We start from the raw sequence: 10,646 nt of genomic DNA on the forward strand, positions 1-10,646 counted from the left end.
CAGTAACGGTGTACCTTGACTTATTTAATCTTCTTTAAATTATTATGTAATTCAAAATTTTAAACATGGCTGAAGCAACAACTGTTGAAAATCTTCACGGTAAATGACAACAGCCAACCAGTTGCAGAATAAAGATTTATTGAAATCCTTGACCACGGTTTCGGTATTTCTAAATATAGCTTCATCAGAAGCATAAATACACCTGAACCGGAAGACACCTTCATTAGCAAAAAACATAGCAACATAACTGAGATAGAAGAAAAAAAACAATTATAGCTTAAGTAACCATGAAAATTACCAAAATATTACAAGCACAAAAACTTTTAGTCACTTACTAAAATCACATCCTGCAGTGGAGATGCATAACACAATCGTGCCAAAGGCGTCGTCAGTAGTTAAAATTAAAATATCATCTCCATCTGTATAGCATAATTATAACGAGATGGTCGATGCGAACACGGCATACTATTGGTACTTAGCCTGTAAACTAGCGTGAAGAGGGTGTGGAAGCACTAGGGCAGACAGTTTCACCGAGAGAGGGCACTTGTGTTACGCGCGAGACACTCGCGCATATTAAAACTCCGGGATTGTTTTGTGCATCTCCACTGCAGGATGTGATTTTAGTAAGTGACTAAAAGGTTTTGTGCTTGTAACACTTTGGTAATTTTCATGGTTATTTAAAGCTATAAGTGTTCTTTTTTATCTCAGTTATGGTGCTAAGTTTTTTGCTAATGAAGATGTCTTCCTGTTCAGGTGTATTTTTGCTTCTGATCAAGGTATATTTAGATATACCGAAACCATGGTCAAGGATTTCAATAAATCTTTATTCTGCAACTGGTTGGCTGTTATCATTTACCGTGAAAATATTATGTAATTATTGTTTTAAATGATTTGTACATTGTTGTTATTGCTAGGAAGCTTAACTTGCAATGTTTATGAACGGGCTGCTCCTGTACTGAAGTTTTTAGTAGTTGGTTTCCTTGAATATAATCCTTACCTGCCCGTTTAAGTATTGCTGTGTACGTTAATTTCAATCAAACTTTGCTGTTTGTTGTTTGGTACCTGTTGACAGCCTTGTATCGGCAGTGGTTGACGCGCTGCTGTTCTGCTGGTCCGGGCCAGGGACGGGTTTCCCTTCTGCTTCGGCGACTTCTCCGCCACAGCACAAGGCAGGTCTCACGTGCTTCTGCGGATCTCTCTCTCCAGCCTCAAGTTGAGTAGTTCACTGTCATTCTTTGGGTAACGTGCCGCGGCGGGGCTGTCACCGGATTAGGACTTGACGTTAGTGATTTTGGGGAAGTAATTTACTCGGTGTTTCTATTATTGTGAGGTCCTTGTGGGAGTGTGATGAAAGCCTTTGGGCAAACTAAGCACTGAGGTTCTTGATTTCTTTAAAAGAATGTGCTTTAATCGTCATTATGATTTTAATAGGGGCTCGGCAGTTTATTTAATTACTTAACTTGATTTATGTGTGATAGCCTTGTGGCCAGTCAGTGAGGTATTACAGTTAGTTTAGGTTTTTTTCGCGTGGGAAGCTTTTGGCTAGCTTGGCCGTATCTTGTCTATAAGGGAGCAGAGTAACATTGTCTATTGACACCAAAGTGTCGTCGTTTGCCTTGCGCTCCCTAGTATTGCTAGTAAAAGAAAAATTTTAATGTGAGCGTATACCTCCTAGTGGTGAGGGGGCTAATGGAGTTCGGATATAACATTATACGTACTTGGGTCTAATGTATGGATTTTACAGTCTTTTATTTATCGTTTGTTGAACTTACATTCAAGCCCCGTTGTGGGATTAGCCCACGGTTGCGATGCTACTCGTCGCGAACAGAGTTTAACCAATTAACTGTTTGTAATCGGTCCGCGATTGTATTGCACAGCTGACATGTTCTTCGAGTACCATTTGTAATTTTACGTATAACGCAAATGTTCTTATGCGTTGTGATACAATTTAAAAAACTTGACTATTTGTATGAACTTGGCAAGAATCTTGGTAACTGTTAGTTGGCTTCTGATTCAACTGTTAATAAATAAAAATAGTTGTTTGGGAATGATAAATGACCCATCAAGTTGGGCAACCCTTCCACGTGTTTTTCTTAAATTAATGACGATCTTTTCTCTGAGTCTCACAAAGTACTTCTACTATATTCCTCCCTTGTTCAAACTAAATCCTTTTGCTGGTTTTGAGTTTTAGGAGGCGCAAGCGCCGCTTGGGTTTTCCACCGGTGCCCGTTGAGTGCAGAAGAGTAAGTTGTAGTACAGTTAATACTGCATTTTTCAGCAACTTACTAACACAACACCTGTCCTACAGTCACCAAAGGCTCACCAGAGATCGGTAAGCGGGCGACTATGTCGCAAGCCCTTGATGAGCTTTTTAGAGTCTTAGAAATGTCGGTAAATCAACTTCGCTTTCCTCACGTCGTTGTACTGTTTGCTTCCTGCAGACAAGCTTCAGCTACTAACGGAAGAACTTCAGGGAACAAGTATGAAATAATAAGTCTAAAAAATGTATACTCAACGCACCGGAATGAGGAATAATACAATTTAACACCGAAGACAGAGAACAAGTTGATAACTTTTGTAGTTGGAACGGATAAATATTACTACTGGACAGATAAACACAAGAGTCAAATTGTCTTAGGTGCTTTTAGTAATATAAATGAGTATTTAAAAATATAGTTTCCGATATGATTGGAACGAAAAGTTCTAACTAAGCGTGTATTAAGAGTATAGATTTATGAAAGTGAGATATAGATTTTTATTGAATGTTACGCCTCGAGAAGTAGGAGACAACACGACGGGAAATGAAAATCAGCTAGTCAAGATACTGATAAAACGGGAAGAGGTAGTGGTGAGCGTAAAAAAATAAAAATAAAAAATTGAGTTGGCCAGGTCAAGTATGAAGTCAAATGGATGGTAGATGGACTAAGGGAATTTTATGCTGACTTCCAAAGGCCGAGAAAGTGACCTAATTGAATGATTTGCTGTGATTGAATGGCCCTCTTAAAAAGTTACTACAATAGCAAAGTGAACGACTAATTGAAAACGGTTTATTGTTCGGGACAGTCGTATATTGACAATTATGTGTGACTAGCAGAAGTGCCCGGCGCTTAATATCTGCCACACGTAGTGACTGGCCCTGTGCCTTCTTGATATAGTGAATTCAAGCCGCATGGGAAACCGCAATCGCTTTAAATCGAAGGACATACTCGAATCACTGGGTATCAACGGAATGCGACGAATGAATACGTCTTCGCCTGGATGAAAAGATGGTTAGTTGCGCCATCTGTTGTTACATTTTACAATAAGTATCTCACTGTGTTCTTGGAGAATTCGTCTTCTATTGTTTCAGCTCAGTTTTCACTGTTTCAGTAGGGCTGTGTTTGAGGACGATTCGAACTGTTCGAACAGTTTACGTCACAGACCGGCAAATCTCGGGTTCTATTCGATCTTACGATCGACCAGCTATCTGGTGACTGTTGTTGATGTAATATCCACTACCTGCCTTAGCGTTTGTATGGCATAGTAGATTTTAATAATAAAAATAACTGTAAAACACGGACTAAAATATCTTTTAGGGTATATGTCGTATGTAACAATAGCAACTAATCTATAAATAATTTTCGAGCCTTCACTCGTTCCGCTATCTAATGACGTCTGATGCTGAAGGCTACACTTGACCCTGTGAAAATTCCGAAGTGCATTACTGTCGGAGGCGGAATGTATGAAAATGTGCTTTGAACTTAATCATCTGCCTGTGAGTATTTGTTTGGGTTATAATGAAATACACATGGACTCATATGTTAATACAATTTTGTATTTGAATTCGTCTGTACCACCACCCTCTAAAACTGGCCTGTTCAGGAAGCAGCCAAGCGAACACAATAGCGCACACTCGCTCTCCACCTGAGCAACGAGCACTCGTGGTAAAATATGGCTGCAAGACGTCATTACGTCACCATTATCAATTTATAGAACGACTGTGCAAAATGCCTAGCTACAGTCAGAGCGTACAGACGTGCCGTGAGACAAACAGTTGAGTGATAAGTTTATTTTAAATAATCTTGTAGACTTGTATAAAAATTTTCTTGAACATAAATTTCCACAAGTTCACAAGTTTGTAGCTGCGATTAGGGTGATGTTTGGGCCTACGTATCAATGTTACCAACTTCCCTAGGCAGTGAAGAGAAAGAAATGTATCTACAGAAGCTCACTGACAGACTTTGGTTTCTAAGCTTATCTTCGAATTGGTAAAACTGAGGAAATGATGCCATAAATCATTGATGTTTTAATCATAAGCAAAATAAGTAGTATTTATCGACGTGCAGTGTTTGTATGTTTTACGTGTGAACACGAAAGTCGTGAAATACATGTTGATGTCAATTTCACTTCGTCCGAAAACGACATTCATCACAACGCTACATCAATCGTAACAAATATTGTGTTTCGTGCATAGCTGCATAACATTTTTTTGCCTCATCAATCAAAAGAGATGTAAGTTTCATTTCGATGTCATTTCTCACCGATGCAGCAGTTTCAGGAAATAAATGTCATAAAAGGCATTAAGGTGTCACCGTGAAAAGATACATCTCCGTAGATTAGCGGCTGTAGCATAGATTTGTTGACAAGTTTCTCGTGCCGAGCTGCCTTGTTCAGATTTATCCTTCCCTCCCCTCCGCTCCCTTTCCTCCTCTTCCCCTTCCAATACTCGCCGTGAAACGGTGGGTTCCTCACTGCTGACGCGTGCGCGCGAGGCAGGTAGCACGAGCAGGTAGCTGAACAGCCCTGTTCCAAAATACACTCTGTGATCAAAAGTACCCGGACATCTGGCTGAAAATGACTTACAAGTTCGTGGCGCAGTCCAGCGGTAATGCTGGTATTCAATATGGTGTTGGCCCAACCTCAGCCTTGATCACAGCTTCCACTCTCGCAGGTATTCGTTCAATCAGGTGCTGCAAGGTTTCTTTGGGAGTCGCAGCCCATTCTTCACGGAGTGCTGCACTGAGGAGAGCTATCGATGTCGGTCGGTGAGGCCTGGCACAAAGTCGGCGTTCCAAAACATCCCAAAACTGTTCTGTAGGATTCAGGTCAGGACTTTGTGCAGGCCAGTATATTACAGGGATGTTATTGTCGTGTAACCACTCCGCCACGGACCGTGCATTATGAACAAGTGCTCGATCGTGTAGACAGATGCAAACGACATCCTCGAATTGCTCTGCAACAGTGGGCAAGAAGGTGCTTAAAACATCAAAGTAGGCCTGTGATGTGATAGTGCCACCCAAAACAACAAGGGGTGCAAGCCCCCTCCGTAAAGAACACGACCACACCATAAAACCACCGCCTCTGAATTTTACTGTTGGCAATAAAAAGCTGGCAGATGACGTTCACCGAGCATTCGCCATACCCATACCCTGCCGTCGGATCGCTACATTGTGTACCGTGATTCGGCGCTCCACACAACGGTTTTCCACTGTTCAGTCGTCCAATGTTTACGCTCCTTACATCAAGCGAGCCGTCTTTTGGCATTAACCGGCGTGATGTGTGGCTTATGAGCAGCCTCTCGACTATGAAATCCAAGTTCTCTCACCTGCCGACTAACTGTCATAGTACGTGTAGTGGATTCTGATGTAGTTTGGAATTCCTGTGTGATAGTCTGGATAGATGTCTGCCTATTACACATTACGACCCCTATTCAAATGTCGGCGGTATCTGTCAGTCAACAGACGAGGGCGGCCTGTACGCTTTTGTGCTGTACGTGTCCCTTCACGTTTCCATTTCACACAGTGGACCTAGTGCTGTTTAGGAGTGTGGAAATCTAACGTTCAGACGTATGACACAAGAGACAGCCAATCACCTAACTACGTTCGAAGTCCGTGAGTTCCGCGGAGCGGTACATTCTGCTCTCTCCGATGGCTAATGGCTACTGAGGTCGCTGATATAGAGTACCTGGCATTATGTGGCAACACAATGCACCTAATATGAGAACAGTCCGGATACTTTTGATCACATAGTGTACTTACTGTTCCTCCCTCCTGAAACACTTTGAAACACCTCTTTCAGGTAACATAAATGTAAAGATAAATACAGATGTACTAGCAGAACCCGAACTTCGCCAACAAAATTTCGGAGCTCACGGGTATAAGAAGCCATCGTTTCAAAATGGTTCAAATGGCTCGGAGCACTATGGGTTAACTTCTGAGGTCATGTCCCCTAGAAGTTAGAACTACTTAAACCTAACTAACCTAAGGACATCACACACACCCATGCCCGAGGCAGTATTCGAACCTGCGACCGTAGCGGTCGTGCGGTTCCAGACTGTAGCGCCTAGAACCGATCGGCCACCCCGGCCGGCGCCATCGTTTCAAATCGTTCGTTTCAGAGTAATAATGAAGTTATGGTTTATTCAGTTTGTTATCACTATTGTCATTTTTTCATTGAGCCTCACGTTAGCGAGTAGTATACGAGGGGTGTCCAATAAGTGATACAACAGTTTTTTTTTTTTTTCTGCTGGCAGCTTGGTTTTATAAAGGACCCCAATACACCATATTATTCCTCACTATTTTTGCTACAATTCCCGTTTAATTTGATAGCCTTACGTCACCTTACTGAGAGGGCTGTTTGCTCGCCTGGTACCACTCTATTGGTCGGTGTCGGAGCCGTCGTCTTGCTGCATCAATAAGCTCTCCGTCATCCACGTACTGCTTCCCGCGGAGTGCATCCTTCATTGAGCCAAACAGATGGAAGTCGGAAGGTACGAGATCTGAGCTGTAGGGTGGATGAGGAACAACAGCATTTTTGTCGCAACGAACACGCTGGCGTCGTTTATTCAGTTTCCTGAGAGTAGTACAGTACACTTCAGAGTAGATCGGTGCGGCCTGTGAGAGGACATCAAACAGAATATGCCATTCGGTGACCCCGAAGACCGTCGTCACGACTTAAACGGCTTAGGACGCGGCTTTGTACACCAGAAGAGGGGGCATGGTGCCATTCCATGGTTTGCTGTTTCGTTTCCGGTTCGAAGTGATGAACTCATGTTCCATCATCTGTGACAGTGTTCGTCAAAAAATTGTCACGATCGGTCTTGTAAGACGCAAGTAATCCTCACACATGGTCCTTCGTTGCTCTTAATGGTCTCCTGCCCCAGCGGGGACACATGAGTACCCCAACTGGACGAGTGTGTCAGCACTACTAACGGGAACATCTAATTGATTGTGATCGGTCGATCACCTCTCACGAGAGCGTCCGCACGTTCCAGTATTGCAGGAGTCACAGCAGTGTGCGGCACGGCCGGTGGGAGATGGGACCTTTTGGCGATGATGACAGACGCCTCGCTCAACGGCTCACCGCGCTTTTGTTCACTGCCGGGCCTCAGTAGGCATTCTGCAAACGCGTATAATATCTACGTCAGAAGATAGTGACAGATCTATGCGTGGAACGCACCTTCGTTCCGTATGCCTTTTTGATGACTAGGTATAGCGCCGCCAACATCATGAAACTATAGGGTCTGAAACGGGAATCCACAATGTCCCACAGCACAATCCGCATATTTTTAAACGAAATTGTCCGAGAAAACATGTGTTCCGTTACTTATTGAACGCCCCTCGAACAATCACCAAAACGTACAACATTAAACACAGAGTAAAGCGACAATCCTTTTTAGACTGATGCATAAGTAGACCGTGATGTGGTTTCCGTCGCCGCGGGAACAGCTCGCCAAGCACTGGTGTGCCGTTCTTCCACTGTATTCAGCGAAACCAGAGACTAGGTATATATTGGTCAACTCTTCATCCGTAAACCTATCCGCATTGCTGCGTGCCACTGTTGACGTACAACTAACACAGTGTAAAGGATGAGCCAGATAGTAGGGGATTTTACTTTATTATATGAGCTTCCAAATGAAAACTTCACTTTTCTATTACGGCCAAGCCAGGGCCGGCACTGTTAGCTGCCTGTAAATTCTTTCGTCCCGTGGTCTAGTAACAGGAAGTCAGCACCGAGGAAGGGCACCTTGATCACGCGCCTCTCTCATGTGCTTATGAGGTAACGCCGCCCCAGGCGCCGCTTAGCAGGCAACGCTCTGGAAAGTTCCATTGCCTTCCCCGCGGGTTTCTCGGTCCCGGCCAATCAGGGCAGAGGAAGCCGCGTGGTGCGTCGAATATACCCGGCCGCCCGTCGCTCTCTTGGACGCGCGCCCTGTAGCAGTGAACATCTCCCGCTTCTCCCGGTGCTGCGGCGCCGGGGACTTAGTTTTTCGCACCCAACATGCCGCTCGGACTGACCCGATTGGCAGACGCCAACTTTGGTTAGCTTCGCGAACTATGTTTCGCTAAACTCTACGCTCTGGCTCACCCTCATCTCCCTAGGCCCATGTGACCCCTTTTTAACATGCTTTCGCCAATAAATGGCCATTGTATTAATTCTGTCCTATTCATTTCATAACGCCCACCGCCTTCCCAACCGCCCATCCTGTACAACAGTCGGAAAATCAATCTGAGACAGAACTGAGCAGTTCTGAATGCAAGCTTGAGAGCAAAGAGTGAAGTGCGCATACCGTATGGTGACTGTGTGAACAAGTATCTTTAAAAGACGGCATTTAGGATACATCGTAGACGTTTGCACTGTTGGGTAGAAAATTTCACTGCGATACAGGTGCAAAGATAAATGAGGGTAAAAAATCAAACGAAATGCAATACCTGTGTAATGAGCCACCCGAGACCATGACGTACTCAGATAGTATACATGAATAGCCTTCGAGATTTTGTCGGTTTTTCGGTTCATGTTCCAGAAAATAATTGCAATCAAAATAATTATTTTCTGATACAATCCCTTTTATATGTTGATATTACTAATAAATTGACTCTTAAACGAATTAATAATTACGAGCGTCTTTACTCGATTAAAGAGTTCGCAGCTTGTCGTCTAGTGGCTATGGTTGCTGCCTCTATATCACGAGGTGCCGGGTTCGATTCTCGGCCGGGTTGGGGATTTTCTTTGCCTGGGGAATGGGTTTTTGTGTTGTCATCATCATTTCATAGTCATCATTCGTGACAGTGGCTGAAATGGACTGTGTAACAATTGGACTACGTAAAAATTGGGACTTTGTACAGGCGCTGATGACTGTGCAGTTGAGCGCCCCACGAGTCAAACGTCATCACCACTCGATTAAAGTGTCATACTTCATAATTAGAAGTGTACGGCAATTTGGTAACGCTATAATCAGATTAACTACGAACATCTCTTTGAGCAATGTTGACCACGCTCAAGGAAATGTAAAGTTGCTCTGTCGTCCGAGGTACAGAGTGGAAACGTAACTTTTTACTTCGTGCCACAGTGGTGAGGCGAAGTCGAGACGAACAGTTCGATATACGGGGTAGTTATAATTAAAGTGCAACTACTCACGGAGGTCCAGCGTCGACTGTCATTGTCGCATGCCAGCGAAACTTGCCAGATATGTTAACACGTTATGCGTTACTGATTTACGCCGAAAAAAAAAAGGTTGCAATGTTGGCTACCAGGTGCAAATCTGGCGCTGTACAGCACCTCGTTGATATCTCCGGTGCTGATATTGAACAAACTGTGTAAGAGTTCGTTAATAATAAAATCAAGATCAAGCCTTTCTCACTTCTTTGACCTTTTCGGACCACGCCCCCTTCCTATTCCACTGCATGTGGCAACATTTGCATACGTATTTCTTGCAATTTTTTTCCCAGCGTAAATCGGTTCCGCATTAACGCACTAGTCTACCTAGTTTCGCTGTCGTATTATAATTACAGCCCACGCTCTACCTCTGAGTAGCTGCACTTAAGTTATAACAACCCGGTAGGACGCTTATCGTCTGCCAAGATGGGAAGCGATCTCAAATTTGCCTAGAGAGGCTATCTAAGCTACAGTGCAGCTTAAGTCTGTTAAATTTTCAAACTTTTTATTTTGTTATCGTTAGTAATATTAACTTTCCCGTGAGGGTAATGAAAGAAGAAATATCTTTGTAAATGTTGTGAAAAAACTAATCACGTTCACCATTCCATATAAACGTAACCATTACAAGCACAACAATCTCGTAGTAGTATGGCCAGAGAGACAAAACTATTTTAATTGTTAATTGTTAATTTTACTCTGTTAAAAATCACAAATTTTAGGAGAAATTTACACAAACATAAATTTTACGAAGTGTTAGTAAAAGACAAGTTGCGTTCCATATTCAAGGACGATTATTGCTAGGAAAAGAAATGAGTTCCAGACAATAAAGAGCGACAAACCCAGCAGCGGAAGAGGGCGAAAGGCTTGATAGACCACAAGTTTCCCATATCAGACTGTTCCCTGCACGTGATGTGTTGTAAACAGTTAACGTTCACATCTTGTACTATGTCGGAGTACTCACCAGTGCACACCAACGTCTCCAGCACACACGCGGAACTCCGACCACAAACGCGTGCAGGAGGCAACTACGCAGCTAGGCGTGTTAGAACAGGTTTTTATATCTAAAGCCACGAGCGACCCTGGGTTCCTTCACGACGAAGAAGCGAGTGAGTTTTTCGACACCGCAGATTTTAATAGTCGCCACAGATACCGTACCGTCTTCAGCAATCATTTGGAAACTACAGGTGTTATAAATCGATGCAGAACCTAGAATCAGTAATACAGTATGATAA

At 43.3% G+C, this 10,646-nt stretch overlaps 1 protein-coding gene across 1 annotated transcript in view; it reads right to left on the reverse strand.

Annotated features, from left to right (window-relative positions):
* The window catches only part of LOC126259951 (retinol-binding protein pinta-like), a 155,707-nt gene extending 145,280 nt beyond the window's left edge, over positions 1–10,427 (reverse strand). Inside the window, exon 1 of the mRNA XM_049957060.1 lies at positions 10,376–10,427. The gene's annotated coding sequence lies outside the window, so the exon portion shown is untranslated. The remainder of the gene's footprint in view (positions 1–10,375) is intronic.
* Positions 10,428–10,646: the final 219 nt, after the last annotated feature.

This window comes from Schistocerca nitens, chromosome 5, assembly GCF_023898315.1.
Source record: "Schistocerca nitens isolate TAMUIC-IGC-003100 chromosome 5, iqSchNite1.1, whole genome shotgun sequence".
NCBI lineage: Eukaryota > Metazoa > Arthropoda > Insecta > Orthoptera > Acrididae > Schistocerca > Schistocerca nitens.